A 14,231-nucleotide genomic window follows, 5' to 3' on the forward strand; every position below is an offset into this window, starting at 1 on the left:
CCCGTTTTTCTTTCTTGCGCAAAGTGGCACGAGGTGATGAGCAGACGGCTCGGAGGAGAAAATGTGAAAAGGCAGCAGGAATGGAGGGAGAGCGGAAGAAGATCTGCAGATGGCTGCGGAAAGACAAATACTCTCCCGCGCGCGCGTTTTGCGTCGCATTTTTTTAATTGGCAGACGGGATGGCGATATTTGATGGGCACTAGAATGCTTTGAGGATTTAAAAAAATAGATCTATATTTTTTTATTGGCTAAAAGAAATCTGCAAATATTTGAATGATGCGGAACTTGACGACCCCCTCGTATGTACGTCGAAGGTGTGAATCTCAGCGGCAGTGTCAGTTCAGGCAGAGTTGAGCGCTGTTTTCCCGAGGTGCCGCGTTTCATCCGGGCCTCCTTAAAGCCTATTTGGCCTCCGGGCGGCCCGGCCGGGATGGCCAAGTCCAATTTCTTCCCTCTTAGTGGACCTGATGGATCCAAAGTGGCACGACGGCCAAAGCGGGAGAAGGCGAATGGCGAGTCCTGTGCGCCGACTACCTCCCCCCGCCCCCTGCCCCCAGATTTGTCTATTCCCAGGCAGAGGGTATGAACCCGTTTTCTTTATTTAGCGTGACTCGGGGATGACAGTCAAACAAGAGTTGCTTTTGGGGAGCTCTGCCGCATACGTGTGGACTGAAGAGGGAGGGCCCTGTCAAGGTGACCTCAGAGGGGTGATACAGTATACGGTCCAGCCCCGTGTAGACACCACGCCGTCACCATGCTTTATCCCACCCACTCGCACCGATTTGGGAGCGATACAAAAGAGAGAAATTGGCCAACTGCCGTCTCTTCGTTCTCCACCTCGTCCATTTACGCCAACGTACGACGGGCGCTCAGTCTCCCGCCGAAGCAATTTACCGCACGCAAACTCCGGCCAAAGGGCAGAAGGCTCAAAGCATCGTCGAAAGCCTTTTCGTCCGTTTTCGCCATCCTGGTCCTTGGACGCATTTGCTGCGCTCGGAGATGGCGGTGAAGGTCTCTAAACGAAAATGAAATTGGGCTGGCAGCCAAGGGGCGTCTGCGCTTTCCACACCCGACGTACAATGAGGGCATCCATCCATCATCGGACCCCCGCCGCCCGCGCTCCGTTGCGCCACGCGGTCAATTCTGCGTAATGAGCAATTGTGCTGCCGTGTTTTTCATCTGCCACACACACACACAGCAGGGATCCCAGCAACATTTGCTCGCTCCAGCAGCGATGCTGCCGAGTATCTGCAGCTCAGGTGGACCCCAAGGGGCCCTCACATCTCCCACAATGCATCACCGACGTTAAAACACTGAAGGCATCAGCAACTTTGCACGGCCTGGGACAATTCTGTCGTATCCGAGTTGAACCTGCAAATGTGAGATTTGGCTTCACTTCTGCGCGAGGACCAAACCTCGCGATTGCGCAACAAGACCCGTGCCTTCAGGAATGAATTTAAGAATGTTGGCACAAATGATGCGTCAAATAGTTTCCAAATGGACGCGATTTCTTGGGGGCATCCCGATCAGTGGGGTTTTACTCGATTCCAAAATTGGATTTGAAATGTCGGTCGTAATGTGAAGAACTCATAAACATCCGATAGATGTCATGCGTCCGCGTCAAGCAAGCAACCCGGTCTCTCGTCACCTCGGCTGTGTTTTGTTGGCGGGCAGTGACGACGGTCGCCGAGGTAATTAAATTACGGCAACCACCACGGGGGTACTCGTAATTACTTGCTTCCTAAATCCAACCTAATCTCCCTCCTCTCGAATCTCCGGGAGCAGGCTCGGCTGCCCGAGGCGTCGACGCTTGCCTCGCTGCCGTTCCGAACGTCGCGAGGATTGTCCGTGCGCTCGTTTCCCAAGCCGAAAATGGACATTTTTTTTGGCCCGCGACACAGGTCAAACATCTGCGGGATATCATCGGCGTTGGCAAGTGTTGCTGACCCGAGCAGGTGTTGCCGTGTGAACGCTGGCGGCGGGTGTTGGCTGAAAAGGCGCACCTGTGCCCACTGAAAAGACGCCTCTGAATACTTCCATATTTCAACAGCCACTTATCCAGCGGCGAGGCTGTCAGCCATGGCGACGGCTGCTGCGGCGGCGGCGCCGGCTTCCTGTTAGCGAGGGCGGAGGCGGCCGTTGAAGGAACAAATGGAGAAGATTTCTCCGTCAATCATTTCACGCCTATTTCCGTCCCGTCTCTTACAATCTTTTCTTTGGAAAACAACTTTAGCATGGTAGCTTCCATTGTCAAAAATGTAAACTTAGCGTGTGTAACGTTAGCCCAGTAGCTTATGTTTTCAGCAGTGCTTCCACAAAAGTCGTTTTCGTCATGCAATAAACTTGTTCGCCAAACTTGAGGTCAAGTTAGCCGAGTAGCTTCAGTCATATAGTACAATTAGTACACTTGTACACTCGTGCAAGTAGCTTCAATTTCTCTCCCAGCAAAGTAGCTTTACTGGTTGAGTCAAGTTAAGCAAAGTATCTTCAGTTTCTGGTCAAATTTATCACGACAGCTTCGCTTGGATTGTCCATTGCGGCTTCGGTTATTTTCTAAATACCGCCGTTAAACTTGGCCAAGCCGCTTCAGCGTCTGAGCACAGTTAGCCCGATAGCTTCAGTTATTTGTTTTAAACAAGTGCGCGCCACACAGCGCTAGTATCTTACACTCATCTCATCTCGGAATCCTCAGTTCAATGTCATTTCCAGCCAATTGCATAACGCAGCATGATATTCAGGTTGGGGAGTATTGCAACATCGCATTAGCTGGTAGCTCAGCAACAAGCATAAATACTACGTAGACATCTGCGGGAGGGCATTTGAATCTTTCTGAAAGGAAACCTGTCACCTTCACAAGAAAGACTTTGGAGTGGGTAAAAAAAAAAAGCTGAAGCAAAATGGCACACGCTGCCGGTCTAACAAAAAGCTGTAAATGTCACCGCGGTGGAGGCGTCGGACGCTCCCAAGCGCCGCTCGTCCGCCAATGATGTGACGCCGGCCAGGCTTCTGAAAGGAGACATTTGCGCAAGAAGTCACGGAGCCATTATGGATAATCACGCTGCCATTTTGCAATCGTTCAATAAGTACGCCGCAATTCTGTACGCAATCAAGCAGACAAACAACAAAATGGCACTAAACAAGCCCTCCATGCGTTTTATTTTTTCTCATGTGACTATTCCACCGCAAAAAAACGGAATTAACTGAGAATGGGGTATTATTCTTCCCCAAATATTGTATCTCTATTCTTAAAAAAAAACTGTGGAATTCATTCCACGCAGGCGGTGGCTTAGCTTACCTTGCCCGACGCTGTTGTCGATGCAGCGATCGGATCCCGTCGCAATCGGTGGCGATCGACGCCCCTTGTTTGCTTTGTCCTCCCGTTGTCACTCGGCAGTGTTTTGCGTCCTTCGGAGCCGAGCTTTATTTACCCTGACACGCGTCCGCACGTATGCCAACCCTCAGCCCCTCCCCACGTTGTTTTTCCCTTCCGCCGTATCGCACTCACGTCTACCTGACACATTCTATTACCCGCGATGGACACGGCTGCCTTTTTCCGTGCTGATAATCTGCCCCGCGACACAAATAATAATAGGGAGAGACACACAATTAGGCCTCGTTCCGAAACAAATGTTTGGATTCTCATTCAATGATGCCGTTACGCTTCTTGAACATTTGGAGTTGATTCTTTTGAAAACGGTTTTATTGGAGGAGTGTTTAGAAAAATCATTCAGAGCGAGAGAACAAAGTACAGCAAAAAATGGAGATGAGGAACTTGTGCTTCCAAAAGGATCAGCATTTGTTCACTTGTTGGGTGCAGTTTGCATGTTTTTTTAAAAGTAGCGCAGTGACAAAATGTTTTCCCGAACGTAGTCAAGAATTGTGACCGATAATCTCGATGACAGGAATCGCGATGATCATTTTAATCGCGGAGCCCAACATCCACGACGTCTTGGCCCGGTTTATATCACAACAGCCCGGCACGAGAAGAGGGGTGTGTAGACTTTTTAGATCCCCTGTACTGTCAATAAGATGTCGTTTTTAAAGCCACATCAACGTGGAAATTTTCTCATGACTGCATTTCAAGTGGACATCATGACCACACGCAGGGTCCTCGTCGTTAGCCATTCATGGTGGTGCTTGCTTTGCGGGGGGACGTCCGTACGCTCTCTGGGAATGCCCTTGACGACGCTTCGCTGAGGAGGGCTGGGGGTCTACACGGCATCATCCCCTCACGCACACACACACGCACACACACACACACACACACACACACACACACACACACACACACACACACACACATTGATTGTTGTTTTCACAGTGCAGAGGGTGCGCGTGAGTCGGAGAAAATGTCAGAAAATCGCCAGCGCGGTGATGCAGAGGGGTATACGTGCATTTTGTCTGACAGTAGAGGAAGAGAGCCCGTGTGTGTAAGCGTGCGTGCGTGTGCGGGGGGCTTGAGTAGGTGGGCGGGAAGAGAGGAGCGACTGTCACGGAGAGAGAGAGAGAGAGTGGAAGACGAGGCAGCCTCTCGCTGGCCGGATGCTCAAGTGTGCCGTCGGGAGCGTCGTCGTCGTCCGCTTTGTGAGTGCTTTTCATTTCTTTGATTTTGCTTTCATTTGCATGCAGCGGCGCTTCGCAACTTGACGCCACGCAACACCCTGAGCTTCTTGGGACCAGGAACAAGACCTCCTGCCTGCCTGCTTGCCTGCCAGCCAGCCAGCGCTAAGACGAGACTGCTGCCAGGTAGGACGCCGCTCGACGCGCGCACACGCAAGGTCGTGATTGTCGTAAGCAGGAGGCGGTGGGAAGCGCACGCGAGCAAGCGAGCGCGGTGACAGGTGTCAGATTGGGGACGACGGGATTACTGGAAAGGAGGAGATCGTCAAATGAGCTTTTGGGTGTATGTGTGTGGTAAACCGGAGAACACTTTGACGCGCTCACTTTTTTTGCCGCCAAATGTTGACGCCCATTTGCACGCAAAACAAATTGCCAAGTTATCCGATTTCAAAGGGGTGAAAATGGAGTCCGTTGAATGGTGGAGACATCGCATTTGATCATGGCAAGCCTTAGCTGCCATGCAATTTGGCCCCACCCGTGCGCTCACGTGATTACATCTTTTTCCACAAAAACCCTCGATTCTTGCGATGAAAAAGTTGATTCTGGCACCATACCAAAAAAACACAACCAAACAAAAACAAAAAGGTGAAGTTCAAATTCAAATACAGTTGTAGCATCGAGACATCACAACATAGCATAGCAAGCCCAAGATGGATTGCACATTCCTCACTCTGTGCTCTGACCTTGACACAACCTTGGGAGCCGTTTGTCTTTGTAAAAGTCTGTCTCAATTTCTGATTTTTGTGAAATTAATCTGCTTATTTTTTTTAATTTTGTGCAAGAACGTCAAATACGAGTACTGGACTGTACATGTAGTCAGAGAATTGATCCGTATTTGGTCAGTTCAAATCTGTTTCCGTGTTTTCAAATGGATTTATTCATATCTATTTTTCAAAATGAATATCTGCTCGAGCGCCACCTCCTCCTTTCACTCGGGTGCTCGCGGTTCACTGTGGCTCGGTGGCCCCTCCTGTGCTCTGATTGGCTTGCTTCTCAAGTGGGCGGGGCAGGGAGATTCTGTGTTGAGGGCCTCAAGCGGGATGTGCAACCTGGTTCCCGTTTTCAGGACCAGGGACAGCGCACCAGCGCCTTTATGGAGGACTCCTCTTGTGTGGTGATTACATAATGTTGCCATATTTGAATATTTACTATAGGCATGAGTCACGCGCGCACACGCGCGCGATCACAATCAGGCTGCTTAATGGACCGCCGTGTGTGTTTATTTAGCCTTCGTGTCGTCAGGCTGCTGAGCTAGATGCCGAGTTCTTTTTTTACAGCAGTCGGGCTAGTGTTGTCTCGAGCAATAAAAATGGTCGTTTTTGTTCAGAAAGTTTCCACCAGTTGTGATTAGACGGCGTACCTAATGAAAGGTCTCGAGTAATTGATCCCAGCAGGCAAGCGAGTGGATTCATTTATTCCCGTCGGTCTTTTGCTGATGACAGCAAGCGTGGCCCCAGAGAGACCCCCTGAGACCCTCCCCAGTGTTACGCACACAAATATGCAGACGTTCTCTCAGCCTGACAGTGATTGTGTGCAACACACACGCGCGCGTGCGCACACAGGGCCTGACATAAACAATAACGTCTTGCCCCCCGGCCTCACTTGCCACCATCAGACAGCCAACCAGCATCTCCTCCCCCCTACACATGTCGCCTAATTGAGGCAACTAATAACCCGCCCGGGTCATTTGTAGTCTATGTAGCCATTACCATAATTGAACGGGTGCGATAGTGAAGTGGTGTAAGATGTGTTCATAATGCGACGGACCATCGGCAGACGCGGCTCAATTGCCTTTGATTTGCTCGAGCGCCAGACGGGATGTCAGAGTCGCGCATCGGTCGCCGCGGCCGATGGCAGCCCGCCGCCCAGGACACTGCCACCCGATGGTTAAATGTTGTAAGTGCAAGGAAAGGAAATCCCACAAAAACCAAGACCTGTGTCCACTGTCGTGACTGATGGACAACTTGAATGAATCTTGATGTCACAGTTGTGCAGCGGTCACTACAGTGGATAACGCGTCATCCAGTACACCGTCAAATGCGAGATAGCAGCTGTAATTGTAATTATTTCAATTTGGTAAGATTTTTAAAAAAAAAAGGAAAAACAAGTAAGTCATGTATCCCAACATGTTGCTATGCTAACTGCGCCGCCATCAGCTACTTGCGCCGTCTGCGGGTAAGCAGCAATTAAAAGACCCCTCATGCCAAGAGGCTATCTGAGAGAGGAAGTCGCAGCGCGTCAGGTTATCGTCACATATTTTCCTCTTGCGCTCTCTCCCCAAACTCCAAATGGAGTCTAATCGGCCATCTCGGACGAGCGCCTTTCTGCACCTGGGAACAGATCCCATTACAGATGCGTCCCGCGCCGGCTTTGTGCTCTCTTTGAGGAACGCCGTGTGCATAATATTCAGGCGTCCTCGCCTCGCCAGTCGTGACTGCAATTTGGGAGTCGGAACGTTCCGGGGGAAAGGGAGCGCGCGTTTCACATTGACATTGAGATTCCTAATGCTGCCCGTGCGCTGTTCATCAACATCCCGCCGTAGCGCCACTTTGCAAAGGATAAAGAAGATATGACTGTGAGTAGCGTTACATTACTACTCATTAGCCTGTCTGCGGCGATTTGCGCGACGCTGTCAACCTGCGTCCCGGATGAGGGTTTGACACCATGAGAACGGAATTGAAGGCATGAAAATTGTACGCTAAACAGCCTGGTGATTTTGCGTCACGAAACGGCATCCGTGTGCTGTAAACTAACTTCCTGTCATTTCGTCCAAACCCTCGGCTGACGTACCCGCCGACGCCATTCAACCCCAACGCGAAACCTCGCATCCCAGCGGCTTTTCTTCCTTGGTAGAAATAAATTACCCAGGATGCACCTGGGAGAGATTGCTGCCAGCGTGCAGACGGATTATGGCAGCAGGAGTCTGACATTCACTTAATACACTACACTAATGGACTGTTTCGAGGCACCCTTCCGTGTCTGTGCACGTGCGCGTGTGCGTACGTCATCTCACAATAAATCACCAGTTGTGCTGGATTCATTTAACTTTGATTTCTTTGTTTTTCCCGCATCCGGCTCAACAAATTGCACATCCCAAGAAGTTACGTTAGCCTAACAAGCTGCAGTGTCCGGTTGCATCCACACGACATTGCTTGAGTGGCGTCCGTTCTTCTGTGCTTCCTGAGTTGAGAGTTTTGTCTGCGCGACTGCCCCGGCATGTTGCCGCTGAATGTGTTTTGCAAAGAGGCGTGCAGTAGAGCCACCGTATTTTCATTTTTAAAGTTGCTCCAAAGGGAAATTAGCAGCACATTGAGTGTTGTTTGTAATCAGCAAATGAGCATTTTCTGGAAAAACAAAACAAACACACACAAAAAAAAAACCTGGCATCCTGTGTGTGTGTGTGTGTTTCTTTGGACTGATGGCAGAATTCAAGCATCCTTATTGTTCATTTTCTCGCCCAATTTTGCCTCCTTCTGATGACAGTAATTATAAAAGCCGCTTTCTTGGATGCCACGTTTCCTAGAAAGCAATTATCTCCTCCATGCAGAAAACGGCTTGAGCCTGCACAATTTGCTTTGGAGAGTCCAGCGGGTTGCCAGATAATTGAATAGGTTTGACAATTACGACCAAGCATACAACCGCACAAAAGGGAGCGCTTTCGCCGTGTCGCTCAAATGATTGCGCAAAAGAGTAAAAAAAAAAAAAAAACAAGGAATAAATAAATAAATAACCCCGTTTTAAAATGTCAATGGCGTCTGACCTCGGGTGCTCTCTCGCGCGTCAATCACGGCGTGGAGCTTGAGTGACGCACCGCTCGCCGCGCTTTGCTAACCTTTGGTGTTTGTGTGTTTGGATGTTATCTGGCGATCGCCTTGCGTGCTGACCTGAGAGGGAGGACTCTCTCATTGTCAGCTTATTTCTAACCATATCGATCGCGACATCGATCCTCCTTAACGGCGCCGACAAACGTCTTTGAGCTTTCACGTGATGGAGCACAGCGGAGGCCGTTTGGGTGCGTGACGCCGAACGCAACTCTGCACTCGCTATGCCGCCTTCATGTCGCTTTGATTTTGAATTGGCCCTGCTACAAATCACTCTGTATTTGTGGTGCTGGATTCATGTCGTCGTCTGTTTGATTTTGCATCCAGCTCAGCAAACACAGAGCAATTTATCATGAAGTGAGACTTCATCTTGCTCTAAGTTACACTTCACATCTTGTGATTGATGCAAAAGAACTGCAAAAAAAAAAACTTGTGCCAATTTGTGCACGTGTGCTGGATGCAAAATAATTATTCAGAATCTGTATTTGTGGCGCCGGGTTCACATTTTGTGACTCGTAGCGAGATAACGCTTCACCTCACGATGAATCAGGCAGCACTTGGCGTGCCGGGTTGATGGACCCTTGAATATCATTTGCAAAAGTCGTCCCAGGGCACACGAAGCACCCGGAGGAGAAACCAAACGGCAGTGGCGCTCGCATCCGCGGCTGAATTTTCACACTAATTCCCAACGTTGGCGCACACGTGCGAGATAGACGGCTTACGCGTGTGCCGTTCTTGGTTTCTATGACAACCGTGATCCCTGTATGATAATGGGATTCCCGCCGTAGGCGTGAACACGCTCATCCTCCGTTCGCGGGAATGTGCGGGTGAGGCTTACTGGGTGTACCTAATCAACTGGCTGTCGTGGATTTTCTTGTTTGTGGTCTTACAAAATGGCAGCTTGTACGGTTTTTATCCACGAGCTGAATGATTTTTGTGGGTTTTTTAACATTTTATTTATTTATTTTTTGTGCGTGTTTGTTAAAGGGGGCCAAGGCCAGACTGAGCGCATTCATCTCTCGGCCAGGAAAAAGCGTGACAACTATAGATCCGTCTCTCCTTTTGCACAAGACAAATAACCTCATTACCCAACGGGAGCATTCAAAATAGGATCATGTCGGGAAAAGTGCCTCGGGAGAGAGAGCGCGTGCAGACCTGCTGCTTTTATTTTTCCGAGTCTCCTTTCACCCACAAGACAAAGTCGTGCCCTCCTCGTCTTGTCGTTTTAGACACAGATTGGCTGCTGGGATGCATTTGTTTCACCGTAATGGCCGTCTTTTTCCACAATAGCCTGCAGGTCTGATTTGCGAGTACAGGAACACGCTGTACCTCCCCCGCCCGCCCTTCCACCCCCCCGGCCAAAAATCAGACTCCCCACTCATAATTACACAATCGAGTCGGGAATGCCCCGTGGCAGTTTCGCCTCGGCTACGTCCACGAAATCCTGGCGCGCCTTCGCGTAAGCTGACGATGAATATTCATTTATATTCGTTAGTGACAGAAAAAAAAAAGAAATAAAGGCATTGAAACAAGATGATTACTGCCCCGGCATGTTGCCTCTGAATGTGTTTTGCAAAGAGGGGTGCAGTTGAGCCAACGTATTTTCATTTTTAAAGTTGCTCCAAAGGGAAATTAGCAGCACATTGAGTGTTGTTTGTAATCAGCAAATGAGCATTTTCTGGAAAAACAAAACAAACACACACAAAAAAAAAAACCTGGCATCCTGTGTGTGTGTGTTTCTTTGGACTGATGGCAGAATTCAAGCATCCTTATTGTTCATTTTCTCGCCCAATTTTGCCTCCTTCTGATGACAGTAATTATAAAAGCCGCTTTCTTGGATGCCACGTTTCCTAGAAAGCAATTATCTCCTCCATGCAGAAAACGGCTTGAGCCTGCACAATTTGCTTTGGAGAGTCCAGCGGGTTGCCAGATAATTGAATAGGTTTGACAATTACGACCAAGCATACAACCGCACAAAAGGGAGCGCTTTCGCCGTGTCGCTCAAATGATTGCGCAAAAGAGTAAAAAACAGGGAATAAATAAATAAATAACCCCGTTTTAAAATGTCAATGGCGTCTGACCTCGGGTGCTCTCTCGCGCGTCAATCACGGCGTGGAGCTTGAGTGACGCACCGCTCGCCGCGCTTTGCTAACCTTTGGTGTTTGTGTGTTTGGATGTTATCTGGCGATCGCCTTGCGTGCTGACCTGAGAGGGAGGACTCTCTCATTGTCAGCTTATTTCTAACCATATCGATCGCGACATCGATCCTCCTTAACGGCGCCGACAAACGTCTTTGAGCTTTCACGTGATGGAGCACAGCGGAGGCCGTTTGGGTGCGTGACGCCGAACGCAACTCTGCACTCGCTATGCCGCCTTCATGTCGCTTTGATTTTGAATTGGCCCTGCTACAAATCACTCTGTATTTGTGGTGCTGGATTCATGTCGTCGTCTGTTTGATTTTGCATCCAGCTCAGCAAACACAGAGCAATTTATCATGAAGTGAGACTTCATCTTGCTCTAAGTTACACTTCACATCTTGTGATTGATGCAAAAGAACTGCAAAAAAAAAAAACTTGTGCCAATTTGTGCACGTGTGCTGGATGCAAAATAATTATTCAGAATCTGTATTTGTGGCGCCGGGTTCACATTTTGTGACTCGTAGCGAGATAACGCTTCACCTCACGATGAATCAGGCAGCACTTGGCGTGCCGGGTTGATGGACCCTTGAATATCATTTGCAAAAGTCGTCCCAGGGCACACGAAGCACCCGGAGGAGAAACCAAACGGCAGTGGCGCTCGCATCCGCGGCTGAATTTTCACACTAATTCCCAACGTTGGCGCACACGTGCGAGATAGACGGCTTACGCGTGTGCCGTTCTTGGTTTCTATGACAACCGTGATCCCTGTATGATAATGGGATTCCCGCCGTAGGCGTGAACACGCTCATCCTCCGTTCGCGGGAATGTGCGGGTGAGGCTTACTGGGTGTACCTAATCAAGTGGCTGTCGTGGATTTTCTTGTTTCGGGTCTGACAAAATGGCAGCTTGTACGGTACAAAATGATTTTTGTGGGTTTTTAAATTTATTATATATTTTTTTTGTGCGTGTTTGTTAAAGGGGGCCAAGGCCACTGGCTGTCGTGGATTTTCTTGTTTGTGGTCTTACAAAATGGCAGCTTGTACGGTTTTTATCCACGAGCTGAATGATTTTTGTGGGTTTTTTAACATTTTATTTATTTATTTTTTGTGCGTGTTTGTTAAAGGGGGCCAAGGCCAGACTGAGCGCATTCATCTCTCGGCCAGGAAAAAGCGTGACAACTATAGATCCGTCTCTCCTTTTGCACAAGACAAATAACCTCATTACCCAACGGGAGCATTCAAAATAGGATCATGTCGGGAAAAGTGCCTCGGGAGAGAGAGCGCGTGCAGACCTGCTGCTTTTATTTTTCCGAGTCTCCTTTCACCCACAAGACAAAGTCGTGCCCTCCTCGTCTTGTCGTTTTAGACACAGATTGGCTGCTGGGATGCATTTGTTTCACCGTAATGGCCGTCTTTTTCCACAATAGCCTGCAGGTCTGATTTGCGAGTACAGGAACACGCCGCCCTTCCACCCCCCCGGCCAAAAATCAGACTCCCCACTCATAATTACACAATCGAGTCGGGAATGCCCCGTGGCAGTTTCGCCTCGGCTACGTCCACGAAATCCTGGCGCGCCTTCGCGTAAGCTGACGATGAATATTCATTTATATTCGTTAGTGACAGAAAAAAAAAAGAAATAAAGGCATTGAAACAAGATGATGCCGTTCCCTTAATGCAAACAGATTGTAGCCAGCATGGAGAGCAGAGCTTAATATATTTTCAAGTATCGACAGAAACCTCTCTTTTATTTTGAAATGGAGTTTTGTTTTTTTCGACACCAGTATGGATCTTTGTGCCCAAATACTAGTTGGCCATTCAGTCACGCTGCTTCCCCTCCATCCCTCTTGCAAAAGCAGTGCGCGTGGATTGGTCGCAGGACAAAAGACAGGCGTCCAATCCTAGCCACGTCGGACTTTCAAATCCAGCCCGCTTCTGCCGACTGTCAAAATCTCTCGTCTGGACTTTCTATCCCTCGGGTGAGCTCTCTCGCACCCCCGCCCTGCCCCGTCCACCGCCACCCACCTCTCCGCTGTCAGCGTGTGACAGGAGGAAGCGGCAAGCTGGTTGTTACTTTCCACTTTATTTTTTTTTTTTCCCCTCCACATCAGTCTGGAGTGTTTACACATAGCTCAAGGTCAAGCTAGGGCGCGCGCGCGCACGCACGTACGCAAGCAAGCAAGCAGTCATTTGCATGAGAAAACAATTTTGCTGCTATTTTGGAGGAGGCAGTCGACATCTGGAGGGCGCTGGGCTTTCTCCAATTAGACATAAATGAAAGGAAATGAAGGGTGGATTCGAGTCGGCTCGCGGGACCCCCACCCCAGTTAAGTAGATGCCTAGTCAAAGAAATCCTATTTTCGGCTGAAAATAGCCACTGAAAAATGTAAGACGCCTTTGAAACGATGTTCGGACTCACAGGAAGCCCCCACACCAGCGAGCATGAAGGCAACATCCTGGCGCGAGGTGCACTTGAAGCCGCCGGAAAAGATCCACGTTGTAATGCTCTCGCCGCCTCGGCTAAATAGAGACAAAGTGCTTGTCGTTTGCTTGCTAACACCCTCTAATTCCTGTAAATGTCAGAAGCGCCGGCTTCACTCTCAGGTGTTTGAAAGGAGGGAGAAAAAAATACATCTCCGGTGTCAAAACGTATTTTTGGGCTTTATTGGTCAAGCGAGCACCCGGATGACGCAAAATCCGTGGCGCAGCGAAATCGACAACAAGCAGTGCTATCAAATGCACATTTTAGAGGATTTTTCGGACATTTCCAGGCGAGCGCCGATCGCGACCGCCATTGTAACGTCCACATTCCGCATCGGACATGCGCAATGAGTCGCCATCTCGGTTCATTTGCAGCCATCGATAAGAAATCTCAGCGCTCTAATGGGATGCGCGGGCTGCCGCTAGCAATTAATGCCGGCCATAAATCATCGGTTAATCTCCGTCTTCCTGCGGACACTTTGTTCCGACCAGTAAATGCTGATTAATTTTGTTTACGATTGAGACCGGGTCCTCTCGGCTGACCTCAAGCGTCGGCGTACTTGGCGAAGCGAGCATCCCGGCGTGCTCTCTGATGGGTGCAGGAGAGGTTCCCACTCCAAGCACAATGGCGCCTAATTGTATCGTCTTCAGCACTCGTCGCCGTTCCGTCCGAAATCAGCGCGCCCTTGTGGCATCTCGCGGCGTTCCGCAGAGCTCGTAATTGACTTTTAGCGTAACGAGGAGTGTTCTTTGCTTGGCGTAGGAGGCGATCCGTCTTTATAATCACAGCCGGTCGCCGCGCACCTTTCTCCCCGACGCGCGATCTTCGGTACCCAATTGGCTTTAATCACTTCAGGCCATGTTTGCCGGTGAAGGAGCTATTGGCTACATGCTTCAGTGTAAAAGCCATTGATTATGATGATGGGTCACAATCAGCGACTTAATACGCGAAGGTCACTGTATTTCCTCCCGACTCGGGGGAACATTGAGGTCTGGAGCCGCTGCAGAAGCTCACCTAATGGTGCAATTTCAGCCGCAAAGCAGCCCCCCGTTCACGCGCGCGGCTCCCGTTCTCTCGGCAAAATGAGAGGAGATGGCGGAGCCGCGAGGTCGCGTCCGCCGAGACTCCGCATGAGGGAGGGATAATGAAATGTTTGCGTGGCCCGCTCGGCTCC

The 14,231-nt window shown here is 49.6% G+C and overlaps 1 protein-coding gene across 4 annotated transcripts in view; it reads left to right on the forward strand.

The window, feature by feature from the left end:
- The window catches only part of syt1a (synaptotagmin Ia), a 53,798-nt gene that overhangs the window by 19,906 nt on the left and 19,661 nt on the right, over nt 1–14,231 (forward strand). For all 4 annotated transcript variants that reach the window (XM_019893675.1, XM_019893679.1, XM_019893676.1 and 1 more), the window contains one exon: nt 4,630–4,746. The gene's annotated coding sequence lies outside the window, so the exon portion shown is untranslated. The remainder of the gene's footprint in view (nt 1–4,629; nt 4,747–14,231) is intronic.

This window comes from Hippocampus comes, unplaced genomic scaffold, assembly GCF_001891065.2.
Source record: "Hippocampus comes isolate QL1 unplaced genomic scaffold, H_comes_QL1_v1.1 scaffold161, whole genome shotgun sequence".
In the NCBI taxonomy this organism is placed as follows: Eukaryota; Metazoa; Chordata; class Actinopteri; order Syngnathiformes; family Syngnathidae; genus Hippocampus; species Hippocampus comes.